Source organism: Hyperolius riggenbachi, chromosome 11 (genome assembly GCF_040937935.1).
Source record: "Hyperolius riggenbachi isolate aHypRig1 chromosome 11, aHypRig1.pri, whole genome shotgun sequence".
Taxonomy (NCBI): domain Eukaryota; kingdom Metazoa; phylum Chordata; class Amphibia; order Anura; family Hyperoliidae; genus Hyperolius; species Hyperolius riggenbachi.
The window spans coordinates 68,677,045-68,696,485 of NC_090656.1; the positions used below are offsets into that span (position 1 = coordinate 68,677,045).

General features: G+C 42.3%; 1 protein-coding gene across 1 annotated transcript in view; it reads right to left on the minus strand.

Annotated features, from left to right (window-relative positions):
• CDH8 (cadherin 8) overlaps nucleotides 1-8,957 on the minus strand; it is a 635,562-nt gene extending 626,605 nt beyond the window's left edge. The window contains exon 1 of the mRNA XM_068259774.1: nucleotides 8,453-8,957. The gene's annotated coding sequence lies outside the window, so the exon portion shown is untranslated. The remainder of the gene's footprint in view (nucleotides 1-8,452) is intronic.
• Between the last annotated feature and the right edge of the window lie 10,484 nt (nucleotides 8,958-19,441).

The following is a 19,441-nucleotide window of genomic DNA, read 5'->3' on the forward strand; positions in this document are numbered from 1 at the left end:
TGTCATCAAATCAAATGTAATCTATAGTCTAAAGCATTAAACACAGCATAAAATTAATTGACTGGTTTTCAAGGGTTAAAACTCCTGCTTTACACTTTGTTTAGCTGCCAATTGATAAGCCTGCCTTTGCTGGCCATAATTATCAGATTGAGCTGAAAGTATATACACATATGAACAAGGCAGAAACATTTCTGCTGTAGTGTGTGTGTGTGTGTGTGTGTGTGTGTGTCTGTGTCTGTGTGTGTCTGTGTCTGTGTCTATGTGTGTGTGTGTGTGTGTGTGTGTGTGTGTGTGTGTGTGTGTCTGTGTCTGTGTGTGTCTGTGTCTGTGTCTATGTGTGTGTGTGTGTGTGTGCGTGCGTGCGTGCGTGTGTGTGTGTCTGTGTGTGTGTGTGTGTGTCTGTGTGTGTCTGTGTGTGTCTGTGTGTGTCTGTGTGTGTCTGTGTGTGTGTGTGTGTGTCTGTGTCTGTCTGTGTCTGTGTCTCTGTGTGTGTGTGTGTGTGTGTGCGTGCATGCGTGCGTGTGTGTGTGTGTGCGTGCGTGCGCAGAGAGCTTTGTTTACTTAATATTTACTTCTCTAGGAATACATTGAATCATTTGTCCTGCAGCCCGCAATTATATTACTCAGTTTCAGTGATGTGCAAATATGCATTCAAAAGACATCAGAGCAGTCTTGTAGTGATTTTTATTTTTTGAACACTATTTGTTCAAAAATTGGCGTACCCCATCGTTTCAGTCCCTTCTTTGTAACTTAATTCTATTGAAATGTTCTTTTCCGTTTCAGTTTTCAGGAAACTCTAATGTTATATTGTTGCCAAGAAGCGTAATCGTTACTGGACCTGAGTGATTGAAATCTACGCCCTGTTTACGGCATGTTATCCTGCTGGATCATAGATTTCAATCACTTGCCGCTGCCGTGCACTTGTGCCATTCTCATCCCACTGGCACCATTGCAGCCCACATGCTCTGCTGTCCTAGGGACACATGAGCACCATACACTGGTCATTTCATTGGCTCCTCACCCTGTGATTACTATGAGCCAATCACAGTGATCCTGAGAATGAATGCTGTGGAAAAAAAGTCTCTGATCCTTAAGGGGCCAGAGACATTTGGTACTAAAGGGGTTAAAGTTCTCTTTTTCATAGCCATGACGACAGCATCTTGTTTGGTGTACCGGATACTTCCTTTAGTAAACGGAATATGCTCGGTTACTACATATGTCATCAACTAAAAAGAGCAGAAAGTTAAATTTTGGCATCATTCTTTCCTCATATTTTCTCATTTCTAGAACTGGGTTTGAGAAAGTGTCCTATAGTAAACTGACATTCCCATTTATTATTTCCTGTTAATAAATGATTGCAACAGCTTGCAATGTACAACAAGGTAAGTATGATTTCAAGGTAACAATCTCTAATATTTTTGTAGTCTTTGCAAAGCTTAGAGATAGGCTGAACAGGCCTGTTTTTGTTTCTCAGAAAGTAAAGTTTTGCTGTAAAATAGTCCTCTACACATGTACTAGTTGTTGAATAGCTTTCAACCAATGCCTTTCTTTATCATTTAAGTTAATAAAAGGATAATGATCTGAATGGCATTATACTTAACACAATGGCATTATAATTAAAAACAATGCATGCTGGAGGACTAACATCATCTGCAGGCTATTCTGTGTCTGCCTTTCTATAGCTCTGCAATCAGATCAGCTAGTTTTTTTTTTCTTTTTCGTATACCAATCTTTATTAAAAATAAAAATCTGAACACTTATTAAAAAAAAAGTTGTTAATTCCAGAGTACATTAGGAGAAATTCTGGATTAAACACGAGTGTGTGGTTTAGTTAATTAGCTTAATATACTCTGAAAAAAACACGATATGGATGTCAATCAAAATGATATCAGACTGCGTAATAGAAGTCTAGGACTTATTAAAGTGTCTATGATGTACTGATACTAAACGGTGCTTAAAATGAGGCTTGCTCAATACTTTGTATTATTTATTTTACCCTCATTTTAAAATGAAGGCATGCCAAACCCAGTACATATAATATCAATTGTTACCCTTTGCCTCTACTGATTAGCAAGCTAAAGTGTCTGTCGATCTCTTCAATAATGTACTTTACAACACAACAATGTCCTCACTGACTCTAAATTGAATAACTGCCTCTCTCTGTAACTATTATCATCACTCTGCAAAAGGTAGATAATATTTCCAAACACCAAGTATAGGAGTATGAACTACTGATAATTCAGTGTTGTAATGTGAACACTGGCGGTGACAAGCTTGGATTTTAGAACACAACTAAAATCAGTAATACAAGTCCAGTACCCTACACTGGCTGATTTTAAGTTATTTTAAGCACACTTAAGTATAAGTATCCTGTTTCTATGTTTATAAACTGTCACATCTCTTTTGCTTGGAATGGATTTGCATGACAACACCTTCCCTAATATTATGGCATCGTAACGTAACTTCATTATACCAAAAAAAGAAAAAAAATGCAGAGCTCATTTAAGTTAATGTAGCCATGAAATATTCTCATTTGTCCATATACTCTTGGTCGGGATATGTGAAATACACATTAGCTCATAGCAGACCTACAGATCATAATAAGAGGGCATATTTTGGTTCAGCCTTTACAAAGGGCAGCTGCCTAAGCTGTCAACATACTATACAACAATTTTTATGACTTCACTATGCCTGGTACAGATTGCTCCAACAACTATACTTTAATAGCTGTGTGGACTTTTACAGTGAAATATCATCACAGCATCTTCTGCGTTATATGTCAACTAAAAATTTCTCTTGCTCTGTCAAACAATCAATCAATGCTTTAATGGAACTTGACAATTTTCTGAAGATTCTCATTCAGAAATACCAGTATGCCTAGCAGTACTTCAGACCTATCCAAGGGACATTTCTCTACATTAAATTAAGTCCATGGTAATTCTCTAAACTTTAGGAAAAGTATAAGCAATAAAATATATATTGTATGGATACAATCTTTATATTCGCTGGCTTTGATGTGCAATTTACAGAAATCCATATCCACTGACTCGGTGTGAAAACATGAGTTCTTATTGGTTTTTCCAGGCTATTGCCCCCATGGCTTGTTTAGGATTATACCCTTTGCATTGTTACTATAGCCAATGACTTTATGTTAACATGCTTTAAATGATGCCTGAGATGGTCTCATATACCGCTGGGAACAATTTGTCAACACTTCTTCTGATTAATTAGGTTATAATATGATAAGGTTAAGAAACACTGCTATAGGGTATATTAAGCTCTTACTTCTGAAGTATAGTCATCGTAGTCATCTGAATTTATCATCACCTAATTAAAAGCAGATTTATGGAATAGTCTAAATATTTAAAAGCCCCATCCATTTTTGTTGTGTTGTTTTGGAAGAAATTTAAATAGTTGCTCTCACTACCCAGCAGTCATGCCACCTTCATGATCACTATTCTTTCTCTTCACTGGCCACAAAACGTTGGTTTGCTAACATCACAACAAATACTTTTAACAAGTATTATTGACTGTCATAGGGTAGAAGCCACTAAGAAATAACCAAAATAATTTTTTTTAGACTTGACCATGGAAACTATAACAAGAAGAACTGGTTTTGCTTTTGGTGCTTCTATACTTTTTGGCTATGACCAAGGGATGCCCAGAAAAGCAAAGGTAGACATTAAATGGTCCTTGGTCAACTCTGAAAACTAAAAAGTATCTGCATTCTAATTGTTGAAGACACAAAGCCCACAACCATCAGACATTAGGATACACCGCATACAGAAGCTTGTCTAATGCTTTTCTTACAATAACTTGCAGTGGGATATTCAGTTAAGAGTACTGACATACTGTATGTAAAACATATACCTAAAAGTATTAATGGTGTTGGCTTATGTTAAGGTTATTGACTTCCACTGGGGTTGTTTAATAAATAATAAGTCAGACAAGAATGTAGATACTACAGTGATAACACTCTGTCTTGATTGCCCTGAGCTAAAGGCATGTGTCTCGTTGCTATGGTTGTCTGCACTTTGCCCATTATTTTTTATCTTTGCAGTACGGATTGATATATTTTAACTGCCTCATGATGTAAAATCTTTTATACAGAACTTCTGATTTGATCAATGGAATTGACTAAGTGTTTGGTGCCCCCACTGGCTTTACTCATGGCTGGCCAGCATTTTCCTGCTCAAATTTAGATGCTGCTTAAGAAGTGGTATGTATTGTCCACTCTCGTCTGTGGAATACTTTCTCTTATTAACCCTATTCTTTCATGGTGAGTTGGTGTAGCATTAAAACTGTCCATAATCCTAAACTTACTTGATTATATAACATTCTAGCATGTATTATAAGCATATTTCACACTCTGAAACTATGCATTGCTCTACACGGTTTTCCATAAAACATTTTTTACACACGGTGTACGACATGCTTTCATGAATCAACTGGTAATAAAAAAGTTGAGCTAATAGTACCATTTATTTATTTATTCATTTACTTATGAAACATTGAGTGTCCTTACGGCACTTTAGCCTTAATGTTTTTTGGACTGCACTGTAGAGACAACATGCTGAAGGACACACTATGACTCTTTTAACAACCTAACCTAACCCACCAGATGCACTTGGTTCAAAGTGAACCATTTTGTCTCAATTTACTGGTTACTGTCTGAGAGCAGGTACGTGTTTGATCCCCTTTCTAAAGAACGTCAACTGTTCATATCAACGTCTGAAAAGCTGATTTGAACAGTCGTATAGTTGGCAATACGCCAAGACAGAAAAATTATAGAGCATTAACTTTTCTTTTTTATAATACAACAGATGCCACTTGTTTTACAGTATTTATAAAGGCAAAAAGAGGAATTCCCTATAGATAAGGATTACATCTAAAATTGTCAACCTTGTCTTACATATTTCTTTTTTCTAGAAGTCATTCTATAAATAATTGCACCCACTATAACCAGCCTGAAAAGTTCACTCATATCAGCGGTGCTGTAAACATAATGGGAAGAGGTTTTACATTTTGGCACCAGTTAGTAATACCCTTTGTTATATCCAGAGCCAGCTGTTACACACAGAAAGTTGGAGCCCCCTGCTTCTCCTAAGAAACTTGAGATAAGAAGGTCTGTGCTACAGTCTTTGCTCAGACTATTCAGATTACTACTTTTGATTGGCCCTATGAGGAATTTAAAATAATTCTGGGTGCATTATATATGGTCAAGAAGAGTTTTTACCCTCATATATGAATTAGTTTTTACATAAGTTAATATTCAGTGTTGAAATTAATTTCATTAAGTAACAAACATTGTTGTTTTTACATACTAGGCTTTATCTAAGTCTAGAATTTCTGAATCAATCTCTCTCTCTCTCTCTCTCTCTCTCTCTCTGTATATATATATATATATATATATATATATATATATATATATACACCCCCTTTTTTCAGATCAATAAAAGGATGTCAGCTGACTGATAGTCATTGGGGTCATTTTATTGATTTTGCTGCTGTCTTGCAAACTCCATTATTTTCCACATAGATTTCCCATTCATTAAGACTATATTGACTATGTAACCCTATCCCTAAATGACCCCTATAATATTTATGCCCCTCACCACAATATACATTTTTTCAAGCTCTTTTATTATTCTTTCCATGGTCCTTCTATGTAAGAGCTTAAATATAATTCAGCTGGCAGAAAGTATGTAAAACATCCCCCTCCCATATGTAAAACTCCCCCCTCCCCACAAGAAACTATGCAGAAAATGATGGACAAGCTTACAATGACAAACATTTAGTAATCTAAAAATTATCAACCTTCAACCTCACAAGGGAGCATGCTGACCTAATGAAGCAAACAAAATATATATATATATATTGTTTCCCCTATTGTTAAAAACACACTAAACTTCTAGAGTGTCAGACTCCTATAAGTAGTACTTCATTTTTGAACAGCGGCAGAACAATCGATAATTACACACCAGATGATAGACAGTGAATGCCCTTTTACAGGTATGACTCAAAGAATTTTCTCTAAGCTGCCAGAAGCTTAATACTTTGAAAATGGAAGGTAATGGGAAGTAAATCGAAAGTTTTCTGTGTTTTTTTTCCCTTGGAAAAGTCTTAAAAGGCAAGTTATCAAATTAATTGGATTTTTTTTTAAATGTGTTTTCAGTGAACATCTACCAGGTGACATGAACTATAATACAAATATAGGTTCGCTAACATCTATTATTAATTCTTACTGGAGACTTCAGTCATCACATGACTATTTTAAGATGATCCTTTGGCATGAAACTGTTTTGCATACAATACTGTACAGAGTAGTAGCAGGGAAGGAAGTGAAAAAGTCAATCAATACGCAGTTCTATGATGATACCCTAGCTGTATTTATATTAATGTAAATCAGAGCTCCACATATACCACAGTATTGAATATTTGAATATATATATATATATATATATATATATATATATATATATATATATATATATATATATATATATATATATATATTAATTTCCCTTAAGGCAGTTGACATTTCCTCACCATTTACACCTGCCCTTCGCTGCTCTCTCATCTGCTAAACATAAATTCAAATGCAGCTCCCCATCTCAAATGAAATTGATCTAGGATGTGTATGTAGAAAGACCCATGCATGCCCCACATTCAAAATTCAGCTCGCAGTACCGCGCCGCAAAAATTAAGGAAAGGACAGACCGCCAGTAGTGATAGAATATGCTGGTACCTGACAAAATTCAATCTGCTCCCTATATGTGACTGACTAAAAATAAATACAAAAGATGCAAAAGTATGACCTAGGCTCCAAAATCCCAGCATTGATTTTTATACACCACCCCCTAATATATGTGTGTACCACTATTTATCTATCTATCTATCTATCTATCTATCTATCTATCTATCTATCTATCTATCTATCTATCTATCTCACAAGTCAACTTTTTATCCATACTGCCATTTATGTGAAGCTTAGCTGGGGGCTTAGATGCATCAACTGTCCTGATCACAAGTGAATCCTGTTAAAGAATGCGCACAGGCAGGCACTGAAAAAGAGGAGGCTGCAGCCCTGATCTTCAACAGGTTTCAGGCAAAAATCATTTTGTTAGTCCCCTGCTTATAACATCTTGAAGCTTTGTCAGTCTCACCCACACGCATCCCCGTCTGATGTGTGAGCTATTGCTTTATTCCGAAAACCTGTTGGCATAAAAGCATTGCCCAGGTGTCCATGCACATCCCTGTCATGTCCTTTGACTATCACTCATGTGTTTCTGTACAGTGCAGCAATATAACCTTTACATGATTGTACATAATTAAGCTCCCCGCTCATCTGTAGTAGAGCAATGAAGATTTACATATTGCTGCAGCACCCTTGCACCAGCTTAACCCTCCAGCTGCCGGAGGCATGCACAAGGCAATATTATACAGTAGAAGGTGTAGGTAGATGCTTGCCTTGATCAATACTTGCTCTCCTAGGTCTAATGTGCAAAAGAGGATCCTGTTTTATTGCTCAAAATTCTATTTGATATCCTAGGAGGGAAGATGCTCAACAGAGCACAATCTCTCTAGACGGAATCGTCCGAATGGGGCACTGAGCTAATGCTATGTCTAGTCACCACTTCATATTTTAATTATGCCTGTGAACTAGCGCTGAATGGCAGGGATAAGTTTTGGATTTGCTGCTCTTTATAGAAAGCAAGCTAAAGAGAGGGGGCATGAGAGAGAAAGGATGAGAGAGGGTGAAAGAGTGAGAGAGAAAGAGAGAGAGAAGGAGTAAATGAGTGAGAGAGAGAGAGTTGCTGCCTGTAGCTAGGTTCTGATAGGAACCCTGCTGCAATCACATCATAATATCATAGCAATATCCTGGTTCCCTATTACAAAGTGTCATGCAGTAGGTGTTTATCTTACAGGTCTCACGGGCCATTCTTGCCCACTACACCTGAGTCTCCTTATAACAAAAACAACAATATAAGAATAAGTACAGTTATCGTACAGCATCGAGAAGCCAGCTCTGCCAATGCTCATCACATCTCTGTCAATTTACATAGGAGGATTGTGAATGATATTCATTCTCAGCACGGAGAGGGGAAAATGCAAACCATTTCAGGGCATGAAGGCTGCCTGACATCTGCTTGGAATGCAAAGAGTGATTTCACTTCAAATAAAAGAAAACAATGTGGGGGTGTGAGAGGGCTGAAGGGAAGAGGACACTCTGTATCACAAGCCCACCAAACTCTGTGTGGTACCCAGCATGGGTAATCACCTGCATCCAGGGGATGATGTGAGCATTTACTGCAGGGAGGCTCGGAATAATCCCAAGCAGTGGCAAGTAGCCTTAGTCATTTATCAGGAGAACTCTTAGCGTGACAAGAGATTGGATGAGAACCCCACAAAGTGGTGCACAAAACGCAAGCAGCAGAAGGTGGCTACTTACTGTGCTGGTGATCAGCTCACATCTCCATCTGCAGCCTTCAGTCAATACAAAAAAATAGGATCTAGTTCACAGAGATAACAGTACCAAGCTGGATCCTTGATTAGCCCCTCACTCAGTGAGCACTCCTGAGCCTTTTCATGCTTATTGGAGACACGCTCTCTCAAGATCTATGTGTCCTGATGAACAAGATGCAGTTCCAATCTACCTCTGTGTCTTCGTACATCAGCAATGCATCTCCAGACAGAGTGGAGTGAGAGAGAGAGGGAGAAAAAAAAAGCACACACATGCACACAGAGGCAGGAGGGATATTCCCAGTAAATCCTTGAATTTTATCAGTGAGCTGTTCCAATGTGCCTGGCTGCTGAGCAAAACAGTGAAGGGTTTGAGAAAGTGATCTTACAGAGAGCCTCCCTTGTCAGCTCTTATTGGGCTGCTAGTCTTGGGAGGCTGGTCTGAAGCTTGAAAATTCATGGATGCATTTTTTTTATCTCTCTCTCTTTCTCTCTCTCTCGCTCTCTCTGCTTCTTCTTTATTATCATTTCAAGTGAAGTGCCCAACTTTTCTTGTCATTGTTAATTCAATCACTGTCTGCTGCTGTTGCCGTGTGTACAGCCATTAACCCCTTTCTTGCCGCCTGCTGTAAGCCCCTTGGTGGGACGTGATGGATCCCTTTGCCTGTCGATGACACTAATTGATATTTTCAATCTCCTGCTCTTTGTCTAGTCAGTCGTTAACAAGTGCATGTGATGCTTCTTCTGTGGCTATACGGTGTTTGGTTGATTTGAAGGGTCCTACGCTTTCAGCCCCTGGCTGAGCTGTGACAGCTACCTGCAAAATTGCTGCTAGGAAGGGGGGCGATCGCATAACAACAGCCAGCCATGGGACAGATCCAGCTGGAACAAGAGCTTAACTGAGTGTGTCTGATTATTGGAAGCACTTATGGGGAAGTAAGGTCACTTTAAAAAAAAAATGTTCAGTTTTTATATTCAGTGTTTATATAGCATCAACATGTTTCGCAGTATGTGTATAGCCACTTATGTATGTGCAGTAATCTAGGCACACACGCACTGTGATTTCCTGTTATCCATGACAGTAGATGTTGGCTAGTGCACGTAGCAGCGTGCCAGTGTCACCGATCTCCAAAAAAATGGATCATAGTAGGAGGGAAGTGATGTTACAAGCTGTCAGAGTGGCAAGTTTATTTATCAAATATGCACGTTCATTGTCTCCTTTAATACAAGCTGCACCATTTACCTGAATGGAAGAACCTATGCAGATGTTTGTGGTGAATCAGTTACATCCAACTTCAAGGTATTTTGGCAAAGGTGAAGTATCGGACCAGAGTATTTTTCCACAGATTTGAATTGAGCACGGAATACGAGCATGTTAAAACTTCCTTGGTGCCTCAGTAACAGGTGGTCCTACCACCTTACCAAAGCCTCGGGTACCAAGACTACACAGCAATCAGTGTACATTAAGCCCTGTTCATTTTGGCACTGGGTGGCTTTAAAACAGGCTTTGGGTAGTCTTGACTCTTGAGACTTTACTGCTTTCATTTTAAAGAGTTAAGGTAGCCATACATTGGTCGATTTGCCATCAGATTCGACCAACAGATAGATCCCTCTCTGATCGAATCTGATCAGAGAGGGATCGTATGGCTGCCTTTACTGCAAACAGATTGTGAATCGATTCCAGCATGAAACCGATCACAATCTTTGGAGCTGCTGCTGCCGCCGCCGCCGCCTGCCCGCCAGCTGTACATTACCTGATCTGGCCGGCGCGACTCCCCCAGTCTCCGCTGTCTTCTTCTCCGCGCTGGTCTCCGGTCCGGCTGGCTTGCTTCACTGAACTTCCTGTCCAGGGGAAGTTTAAACAGTAGAGGGCGCTCTACTGCCTAAACTTCCTGCCAGGACAGGAAGTTCAGTGAAGCTGCAGCCCTGGAGCCCGGAGCGGGGAAGTAGACAGCGGAGACCGGGGGAGTCGTGCCGGCCGGAACAGGTAATGTATCTCCGCTGTATTGCGTTGGTCGTCAGGCATTAGAGAGCTGGGCCACTATCGACGCATTCCCAACCCGCCGGCAATCGAGAAAAATCTTCCGCACGGACGAATCGACGGGAACTATTGATTTTGGACGGAAATCGATCGTTCTGTCAGCATTTGCGCGATGATTTCACAGCAGATTCGATCACAGTGATCGAATCTGCTGTATATTGGCGGGAAAATTATTAGGTGTATGGGCCCCTTTAGGGAATTCTTGGGAATTTGTTTATTTTGAATTTGAACGGTGCCCATAGACCTAATGATTATGGGCAGATTCGACAAAGAGACAAATTTATCTCTAATTGAATCTGATTAGAGATAAATTTGTCTTTTTGTTGATTCTGCCCATATACTACAGGCCGATTCAGCATGAAATCTTCAGGGAATCAGCTGAGCCCGCCACGTCTGCTCCGCCGCTGCCCCCAATGTATAAATATTCCCCCCCAGTGTATGCATTTATATGTTACCTGTCCTGTAGCAGCCTCCGGGCGGTGTCTGTAATCCTCTGGACGGCTATCTGTACACACCACTGATGTATAGCTTCTGACGTCAGACGCTATGCGCCAGTAGCGTGTACGGAGAGCGCCCAGAGTTTACGAACACTGCACGGAGGCTGCTACAGGACAGTGTGTGCATTTATACGTTACCTGTCCTGTAGCAGCCTCCGGGCGGTGTCTGTAATCCTCTGGATGGCTTTCTGTACACACCACTGACGTATAGCTTCTGACGTCAGACGCTATGCGCCAGTAGCGTGTACGGAGAGCGTCCAGAGTTTACGAACACTGCGCGGAGGCTGCTACAGGACAGTTAACTTATACATACACACACGGGGGCACATTTATACAATGCAGCGGCGGGGGTTTCGTCGTCTCATCGCTCGTTCCAAAATCAGCCGCTGTACCGCTGCACACTCGACCAACCAACTTCGGTCCGACATCTTGCGGCATGCGTGATCGACCATGCAACCAATTTCCGTCCCGAAATGGGTCGCTTTGTCGATTGGGCATGCACTTGGCAGCACCAATTTTCATCCAATTTGATTATAATAATCAAATTGTACGGTTGATTGGCCGCCAAGTCGCCTGATGTATGGCCACCTTTAGTCGTCAAGTTAAGCCTAGTACACACATTCAATTTTGATTGGCCAATGACTTACCAATTAGGCTCCATGTAGTATGAGGGCCAACAGATTTGTAATGCACTCACACCTCTGGAGCTGAAATTACAGATGCCAACAGGTGCCAACCTGTCAAAGCTAAAGTTATACAATTGTCATTGGTGACTCTCCTTTGTAAAGGTAGATATGCAGTGAATGACAACAATGATCTGGTTCATAAATCAGGCAAAGTAGTGAATCCATTTTAGGAACAAATCTTTCACCCTGTCTGTGCTGCATTTGTATTACAGAAAACTCACATGTAAACCCCATATCTCTTTACTTGGGCGGCATGCCCCCCCCCCCCCCTACATAGCCAATCAGTACAGCTAATGACCACATAGCTCTGTACTGAATTGCACAGTATAATGCTAGTGGTAGCAGCAGAGCAATATCAGATATCTGAACAGATTTCAGTCACTTCAAGGTGGTACTCCCGATTAATGATTGATTAGTTACCCACCAATACCAAAATCTGTAACTGTATGGTGGTCAGCTTTAATCAAATGTACTGTCTCAGGTTGAACTTCTGAGGTCAACTAAAAATTGAATTAGCACGAAAGCCTCATATACTGTTGCCTTTAGCAATTTTTTTTTATTGATTGTTAGGATGGCAGGTCTGAGAACAAAGGCTGTACAGACCTGCTATTAGGCTATTGTGAAGTGTACTGTTCTATGTAAAGGGGAAGAGGGATGATAGGCAGCGTACAAGTAAAGCTGGCCACTAATGACACAATCTTTTTCATCCAATCTTACAATTTCTATGTAATATAGGGTAACTGCCTAAATGATCCATTCAATAGATAAACTCAGTTTAACCTTCTACTACATAGATTTGGTAAAATTGGATGAAAAAGATTGTATCGTTAGTGGCCACCTTTAGTGGTATCCTGTGACACAAGGATAAACAAGCTCAACAGTTTATCAGCCCTTACTTAGCAATCCTGTAAGGCAGATTGATAGTCAATGGTTGGTAATGGTTGTACAGATCTTAGGTTTAGGCTAAGTCAGCCGAAAAGGATCCTCCCAGCAGAGTGTGTATAAGTCTTAGGCTGCTTTCACAGTAAGACGTTACAGGCACACGTTAGTGCAGCCTGTAACGCAGCCCACTGCACAGCAATTAAAAATCAATGGACTCTTCACAGAGCCCACGTTGTGTTACATTGTAACGCAGCAAGTAAAAAGAAAGTGCTGCATGCTGTGCGTTATATGCGGCTAAGCAGCGTTAGACTGTTTGCACATGCTCAGTGATGTTGGAGGAGGAGGTCTCCCCTCCTCCTCCGTGGCCAGCCACATGGCTAATTAATATTCATTGCACTGTGAAGTGCAGTGTTTACTTCCTGGAGCGGCCGCTCTATGCGGCGATTGGCTGGCGGGACCACGTGATGCAGATCACGTGGTCTCAGCATCACACAGCACAAAAAAGGCGCACCAAGAGCTGCATAACGCAGCTCTAGGTAGCGTCCTCCTACAACACCACCAGGTGTTGCATTAGGGGCACGTTATGCGACCTATAACGTCCCCTAAAATGCAACGTCCTGGTGGGAAAGAAGCCTAAGGATTTAACTGTAATGCATAAACTTTCCTTTCATGAGTAGTGTTGGTGTTCGATTTCTACATCCTGCATTCGGAAATGCAATCTATGCCAAACACCGTATGACAGCACCCAAGTTAGTGCACAGAGTCACGGGAAGGTCTCTCCTGCCACACTTCTTGTGACACCAATGCTTCCTCTTTGGAAGGTGGAAGCAGCAGAGTCAAGTAAAGTGTGACATGGACCACAGTCCTGTGACCCTGTCCACTAGCTTGGGTGCTGAATAATACTCCATGAGCAAACATGACTGCTCCCACCGCAACTGTACCCCTTCTTCTCTACTACTGCCTTTGCCTCTTTATTGTATGTTTGATCGTGGCCTGCAGCTGCTTTGGGAGTAGTGAGAAGTTTTATCTTCCCCAAAACTAGCGGCAAAGTCAATGCAAGTTAAAAGAAAAAATAAAATATGTCCGTTGACACATCTTTTCTTCTTAATATTAGCAATATGCTGTTGATTTTTCTGTTTTAGGGCTTGATTCACTAAAGTGTGATAATTATTATCATGGCTGCACTATGCGATTCGCGCGAGTTTACCGTAAGTTTCACGCGCAAATTTTTTTCACGTGCCAATTTTTGCGTTTGCGCGCTAAAGCGAATTTTAGCGCGTGTTAACCTTCGCATTTGTTCCGGGGACAGATATTAACACAAATGTTATCCACAACTTCCTTTAACAGACACAGGATGTAGAAAGATTTTTTTTTTTGTTACTAGAACACACTGCCGCCCTGTGGTTATAGCTGGTAATGCAGAGATATACACATAGTAGACTGTTGTTGCTAAAAACACATTTCAACAAATTGAGGATCTTGCTACATGGGGATTGTGCTGCAAGAACTGTATTTTGCACAGTGGTAAGAAAGGGGTTAAGAGTTAAAGGGAACCTGAATCGAGAAGTATAGGGAGGATGCCATATTTATTTCCTTTTAAACAATACCAGTTGCCTGGCAGCCATGATGGTCTATTTGGCTGCTGTAGTGTCTGAATCACACCAAAAACAAGCATGCAGCTAATCATGTCAGATTTGACAAAAATGTCAGACTCACCTGATCTGCTGCATGCTTGTTCAGGGTCTATGGCTAAAAGTATTAGAGGCAGAGGATCAACAGGATAGCCAGAAGCTAACCCAAAGCGAGAAGGATATGGAAGCTGCCATATTTATTTACAATTAAGCAATACCAGTTGCCTGGCTACTGTGCTGGTCCTCTGCCTCTAATACTTTTAGTCACAGACCCTGAACAAGCACGTAGCAGATCAGATGTTTCTGACATTATTGTCAGATCTGACAAGATTAGCTGCATGCTTGTTTCTGCTGTGATTCAGACATTACTGAAGCCAAATAGACCTACAGAGCTACCAGGGAACTGGTATTTTTTAAAAGGAAATAAATATGGCAGCCTCCGTATACTTTTCACTTCAGGTTCCCTTTAAGCAGCTGCTCCAGTTATGCCACTGTTGTCCACCAGTTTTGCCCCAATTTTCCTTGCTTTGGTTTTCATATATATGAACAGTGTTCCAACTGAGAGTTTCACCCTGTAAAGATGCACTGAAAAGCAATCCACGGCTGCTGCAGAGCCTCTTTGCAGCAGAGCTATCAATCAGCTGTCCGCGGTCCTCTTGTCGGTTGCGAGCGTTCCTGAGACAGAAATGTGATTAACAGCTCAATCTCCCAAGAGGTTGTGCAGCAGCCACTGGTTTTACAGTGACTTTGTTGAATGATTTGACCTCTCATGTGACTGCAATCATTAAAAACGCAAGCCTAGGGGGCATGTGAGCCCCCTCCTGCTACTTCAGTCAATCTGTCACGGCTTGACGAAAAAATATCTACAGGCTTACAGCGTGGAAGGTCTTCTTGATTAACCCCTGATTGATAAGACAAGTCAATTCATCTATCACAACTTTGATCGCTGCCCGTGGCGACGAGAGGGTTAATTATCTCATATCTCTCTTTCTGTCTCCCTCTGCATCAACACATCATAGCACCAACATGTCATCCAGTAATGAAGGTGCAAGAAGACTGCGGGAACCTATGGCAACCGATGGAAAAAAAAATAATGCATGATTCTGAGCTTTCCAAACTAATAACCGCGAGAATCGGATTGGCTAAAAGGCGTTATGCTAGTTTGCGTATTCTAATAGTTTGATGAAAATCTAAATTTCAAAAGCGGCGTGCGATCTAAAATATGCCATAATCAAATACTACAGAGATACCAAAAAATATTACAAAGCACAAACATTTTTTTTAGAGAGGTAAATTAATCCTGCAGATTAAGATGGATCAGTGTAAATCAGCTGTGCTGCATGTTAATCAGGAACCACAGATCCTCTACAATATGTAATGCCTGTGTGAGGGCTGGTGCACACCAAAACCCGCTAGCAGATCCGCAAAATGCTAGCAGATTTTTAAACGCTTTTTTTTATTTTTATGAGGCGTTTTGCTAGCGTTTTGCGGATTGCTGCTGCGGTTTTCAGTATAGTAGATTTCATATATTGTTACAGTAAAGCTGTTACTGAACAGCTTCTGTAACAAAAACGCCTGCAAAACCGCTCTGAACAGGCGTTTTTCAGAGCGGTTTGCGTTTTTCCTATACTTAACATTGAGGCAGAAACGCATCCGAAATCCAAAAAATGCCTCACCCAGGCATTTTTCGTTTCTGCAAAACGCCTGCCGCTCTGGTGTGCACCACCCCATTGAGATACATTGACCAAGCAGATCCGCAGCCGCAAGCGGATCTGAAAACGCCCAAAAAGCCGCTCGGTGTGCACCAGCCCTCAGAGTGTGGGAATGAATAGGTATATATGTATAAGGACACATAAAAGGCATGCCTGCCAGGCTCGGATTTACATCACAGGAGCCTATAGGCACAGATGTCCTGGCACCCTAAACTTCGCCCTCCAGAAACGCACAAACCCCCGCTGAACCGCACCGCATGTGTGCTGGCTGACCCAGCTGTGACTTCTCCCTTACCAGTCATAGGTAGTTACAAGCAGGGCCGGCCCTAGACTTTTTGCCGCCTGAGGCAAATTTTGGGGGGCGCTCTGGGGGGCCGCCGAGCTGGAGGGGTAGCTGGCAGGACGGGGGTATTGGGCCTAGCGGCGGGGAGAGGGGGTCGGACCCCCCCTCCCTCGCCTGTGTCTCCCGATCTGCGCTCCCCTCCAGCCTCAAATCGAAGCAGCCGCTATTTGTAAGAGGCACGGGCGGGGAGGACTCACCTCTTCCCAGCGTGCACTCCACTGACGTCACTTCCTGCAGCGTTGCAGGAAGTGACGTCAGTGGAGCGCACGCTGGAACGAGGAAGAGGCGAGTCCTCTCCGCCCGTGCCTCTTACAAATAGCGGCTGCTTCGATTTAAGGCTGGAGGGGAGCGCAGATCGGGGGACCCAGGCGAGGGAGGGGGGGGTCCGACCCCCCTCCCTGCCGCTAGGCCCAATACCCCCGTCCTGCCAGCTACCCCTCCAGCTCGGCTCCCCGCACTCACGGACGGGTGGGTGCCGCCCCTGGAAATTTGCCGCCTGAGGCAAAAGTTTCACCCCGCCTCATGAGCGGGCCGGGCCTGGTTACAAGTGTTCCTTAGCATTAGGTAGCCAGCTAGTGCTGACCCCCACTAAAGGGAGATCTTGTTATTGGAATGCAGAGAGCCAGGTGACTAAACTCTCATGTATGTTTTACTCAGGACTCTGCATAGGGAAGGAGGAAGGCACTAGGGAAGGGGAGTAAACCGCCCCTCCATCATGAGGCGCCTGTAGGCGCGTGCCTACAGTGCCTTATGGTAAATCCGGCCCTGATGCCTGCCTGAGCTCACAGCAGATCAGCTGGAGTACCTGTCTCAAGGTGTAGTCAAATACGGTGCTATCTTTTGCTATCTATAGACTTAAAATGGACTTGAAATCAGAACTTCCTCCCTGCTCTAAAAGATAAGCAAAACTATGATAACCTTGGGTGTTGATTCGCACTAACGGCGTTTTCAGCCTTTTTTTAAGCGCATGCGATTTTTAAATCACCCACAAAACGCTTGTGCAATGAATCTCTATGAGAAGGATCATATCAGCGTGGTTCGTGCAGCAAAGCTCTGCCTGGACCAATTTTGGGGCAATTTTGCCTCAAAGGAAAGTATAGGAAAAACGTAAACGCTGACAAAATCGGGTTGTGCAACGATTGCGTGAGCGTTGTTAAGAATAAATACCATGTATTTATTATTTTCCGGGTCAAATAGTTCACTTCCTCTTGACTTGCGTCAGGAAGTAAAAAAACAAATCACTCTGCAAAAGCGCTTTGAAAAGAGCTGTAAACAAAATCATAGCGCGCAGGTAAGCGCCGGGAGGGGAAAAATAACTCACAACATTGCAAAACACTGGCGTTTGCAATTTTAGATGTGAACAAAGCATAAAAGAAAAACTTTTCTTTGTTACAGCTTACAGAGCTCCTGCAATAAATCTGCAGCATGTCTACTTCCTGCTTTCATGGCAGCAGACATAGGGTTAACATTCTGTGTTTACATATTAGCTGTGTCTGCCAAGGATTGACACATTTCTGTGCTGACACAGCTGCAAGATCAAATTACACTTGTGATTACTTGGAGATGAGGGGGAATTGGGCTCTTCTCTCTAAAAACACGTCGGGGGTATTTCTCTGTTTTCCTTGTGTCCTATGCAAACGTCCAGGCCCAATTTACATTATGTACACACACTAGGTCAAACTAAGTAGAGGTGGAAACTAATGTGTGTAGAACAGCCCCCAATGCCCGCCTCAGTCAGCCATCAGCCCAGCGGATCGATTTGACCAAACGCTCAACGAGAGCATTATTCTTCCCACTCATCTCTCCCTAAACCTATTATTTCTAATGGATTGCATCAGTTTGGCTAATTTGCGTTGCTTTTCCTGTACAAACAAGAATGCAATTTAACAGAATTAAAAAGTATTTCTGCATGTTATGTGCACATTCCATCGCATTCAGTGAAGCAAACAGTCAATGGGAAGCATGCTTCACTGTCACTGTTAGTGCACATGTAATGCGTTATCGCACTGCATGTGGCTGAATATCTAATTTTGTTAGTTCACACCACACAAGATGCACTGTGAACGTCACATAGATTTGATACTGCAGAGCTACTTTCTGCATTACTTAGCACTGCGACGACTTACTGTGAATAGGGCCTGAGGCCTGGAACCCAATAGGAATCGATGCATTGCTTTAAAACCACTACTGTGCTGTATGCAAAAATTCCTAAGGAAGAATATGCTCATGATTCCCGACGCTTAGAAGCGCTGTACAGAAAACTGTACAGCGACTCCGATTAGCCATTCTCATTTTTACAAATTTTTATTACTATTATTTTTGATTTATATAGTGCCAGCATCTTCCATGGTGCTGTACAATAGCTTACAAGGTATAACAATACAGAGTATAAAATACAATAAACATACCAACCAGGTGTCTGTTTTCCATCCCTAATCCCGCCCCCTAAGGGAAGGGGCTTCTCTAGGACGAATCAGAGAAGCGCCTGTGACCTCTTTTTATAGGGGGTGGGGCTACGAATGGAAGCTGGAAATACAGACACACGGTAAGTATAAATATCTTTCTTTAAGTTTACAAATGCTCGCCTGCTAAATCACTGCAAAATCGCTTTTCAAAGCAATTTTACAGTGCTACTATACACAGTATTAAAGAAACACTGTAGGGGGTCGGGGGAAAATGAGTTGAACTTACCCGGGGCTTCTAACGGTCCCCCACAGACATCCTGTGCCCATGGCGCAGCCACTCACTGGTGCTCCAGCTCCGCTTCCGGTTCACTTCTGGAATTTCAGACTTTAAAGTCTGAAAACCACTGTGCCTGTGTTGCCGGGTCCTCGCTCCCGCTGATGTCACCAGGAGCGTACTGCGCAGGCCCAGTATGGTCTGTGCCTGCACAGTATGCTCCTGGTGACAACAGCGGGAGCGAGGACACTGCAATGCAGGTGCAGTGGTTTTCAGACTTTAAAGTCTGAAATTCCAGAAGTGAACTGGAGGCGGGGCCGGAGCATCGGTGAGTGGCTGCGCGGGCACAGGATGTCTGCGGGGGTTCATTAGAAGCCCCGGGAAAGTTCAACTCATTTTCCCCCGACCCCCCTACAGTATTCCTTTAAGTGCACAGTGAGTTCTCAAAATGTTGCATTTCCTGTGATTGTGATTACCCATAATTGAAGTCACACAAGTGGGTTCCCC